This window comes from Phytophthora infestans, genomic scaffold, assembly GCF_000142945.1.
Source record: "Phytophthora infestans T30-4 supercont1.270 genomic scaffold, whole genome shotgun sequence".
Lineage (NCBI taxonomy): Eukaryota > Oomycota > Peronosporomycetes > Peronosporales > Peronosporaceae > Phytophthora > Phytophthora infestans.
In genome coordinates this window covers 49,190-52,276 of record NW_003303489.1, presented here as the reverse complement: position 1 = coordinate 52,276, position 3,087 = coordinate 49,190, and positions in this window count along the sequence as shown.

Genomic DNA, 3,087 nt, shown 5'->3' with positions numbered 1-3,087 from the left:
ACAGCAGCCTTTACAGATCGGGTAAGCCAGGAGCAACATAACACTGCTTCCCTGCACGCGGCTTGCAGATTCCACAAGAACTTCATAGCCTCCAACTGCTCTCGAGTGAATCGACCAACTTTTTCAATGGCTACTACGTAACAAGCCGCACTATCCATTTTTCCCCGTCACTGTTCAATTCAATATGTTCGTCACTTGCGAGCCCCTGTTTCAGCTGATCTAGTGCGTCGTCAATAACCGATTCCGCCAGTCTAAACCGAACTCTATCTGGCACGTATTCCATATCAACCGACCATTTAATCACAATCGTTTATAGTTCTCGACTTTATTTGGCCAGATACGACCCCACCTCACGCACAGGTGGCAGAATTTCTTGAAGGCTCGCAGAAACATCACAGACGTCGCTTTCACGCAGCAGTGCCCTGAGTTTCATTCCCTGATTGTACTCTTTGTGCGCAACTCGTGCCCTTGGCCTTCTTCACTGAGCGATTTAATTTGGGTCGTCCCACTCGCCTGACATTGCCGAATAATCTCACAAGCAGGGGTGTCGAAGCTGTATTGCAGTCAGTGGTTGTCATTTGCGTCCCAGATTCAGCTACTTGTGTAGCAGACTCAGCATCGTATTCATCATTGTCCTTTTCATTTGGCTCGTTCTTGCTACCATTAGGCGTCCCTGTGGTATCGGGTGGATCGTTACTGTTGTCACCAAAGCCCGAAGCACTACCCGTGTCGTCATCACTTTTGTCCGGCGTGTGGGGTCTGGTTTGTACTACCTCCTCATCCGTTATGTGACCTTGGCGCAAATTGTACCACCACGTCTCCATTGCTTCTAATGCAGACTCAAACTGATCATCTGGAAAGCGCGCAAGCTCACGACCAATACGTACAAACGCTTGTTGGGCACGGCGATATTTCTCTGCTTCACGCAGTCCAGAAGCCCCAGTCGCTGTGCTTCCTTTCGCCTTGAATATCTTTGCAACAAACGGATCGGCAACCTCGGACAGTTGCTGCAACTGTAGACGGCTCTGGCCAAACCATCTAGTAACAAAACACTGATGTTAATAATTAAAACCTGGAAAAACCTGGACAAAACCTGAACAATACCTGGGTGCTATGGCGGCGAAAGGTACCACGAACGGGTGGCCGCACGAATTCTTGTACGTCATGGCATGCCTGCACGGAAGCTTCATGGTCTGGGAAAACTCGCAGTCACACGTCCAGCCTTCCTTCTCCAAAAGATATTCGTGGTCTCCATGCCGTACAGTTATTGTTGCACCATCGTCTTTGAATGCGTAGCGTTCGGCAAGTGTTCTGTCTACCGAAATGTCGTACTGAGCTTTGATTGCCGCAGCCACCCAACGTGTCGTCATTCCAAGGACGACGTTGATCTCTTCAGAGTAGGAAATTTCTCGCAACGTCCCGGGCATCTATACCTTCGACCGGGTACCTTCTTCCTTGCGGCGTTGAAACTCCAATAAAATCGCCAGGCTAGCACGCATCGTATGATGTCCTTTCAGCTTGCGCTTCAGTTTTCCAAAGAGACTTTCAACTCGATTTTTCGTGTGATTGCTGAAGTGTGGCAAGTCCACTCGATGCGCCATCACCCACATGGTAGCGTCGGCATCCCAGTTCTTTTCGAAGTACGCTCACAGCTCTGTGCGACCATCCCTGCAAGCCAAACTCTTAAACTCGTCGCGATGTAGACAGTAGTCCTCATTTGTTATTGCATAAGTCATGTTGGTGATAATGTGCTTCATCTGCGTGAGAACAGATTCTTCATAGGTGCCAAACTTCTTCGAGTTGCGAATCACATTATGGAGCCACTTTATCACATGGAAAGGACACAAAAGAACACGAGCCTCCGGCAGCTTCTTTCGAATCACATCGATTTCTTGCATGTCCTTATCGACAATGACAATACGCACGAAACGCCAATGCTCGTTCGCTCGTTTAAAATTATCCAAGCTTTTCGCCATGTGCCAATCGGAGTTTGTCTCCATCAGCGAGTACTGGACGGGCTGACCTTGACCAAATTGATCCATCGCAACGATACTCAGAAGCTGGTAATTGTATCTATACAGAAACCCTGTTAATATCTGGTAAAAACCTGAAAAAAACTGGAACATTTTCATTAAATACTATGAAGAAACTCACTTTTTCGTCTTGTGTGTGCAGTCCATCTGGAGCACCTCTGGGAAGCTGTCCTGCATCGCAAGCATGTGCTCACTCGACAACGATATCACTCCGGTGTCGCCGTGCGCACTTTCGCTCACCGTGGCCACATTAGCTGGTGACTCCTGGTTAAAGGCCAAGATCATCTCTGCAACAGCGTCATCATCAGAAAGATCAACACCTAGATAGATACACAGTTCTTAGTTAGTCAGGACATTTCCCACCCAATAACACACTAGCATAAGTTACCTGACTTCTTCATCCTAGCTATCAAGTTGCGAACATCATCCATGGTGACAGAGTGATTTGAGTTGCTGCGAATGTAGTCGGAAAATACTCGAGGTTCCAGCTTGCGCATCCACAAGCAACTCAATCCCGGGCATAAGCGGTGAATCAGCAGAAACCTGGCGAATACCTGGATAATACCTGCAAACCACCTCGGAGACGAAATGGTTATGAGAGTACATCTCACGCTTCATCTTGATGCACCATGTGTCATCGTCCTTCTTCGAAACCTGAGCCAGCATCTGGAGCGGACACTCTGTGCGGTGCAGCGTGTGAGAAGTCCTCTTACCCGACGATCGTTCACGCTCCGGCCAGCCATGAGTGCAGATATATTTTCGCTGAAACGGTTCCATTTCTACGGACACCAACGGGATCTCAGAATCAGGGCGACCATTGTAGCGTACTTGTGCACGGAGGTCAGCATTACGGCGTGAAGCTCGGATCACCTCTTTGATCACAATCTTCTGGCGCGTCGAATCCATGTACTGCATCAAACTCACTTCGAGGTCCGCCCAGGATTCGTGTTCCGCCTTGAACGTGAAGGGGGGGGGCTGGATCCAGCTCTTCGTCTTCTACCATGGAAGCCGACCTCTTTTTGCCTTGCCGGTTCGCACCGGTCTGCCGCATTTT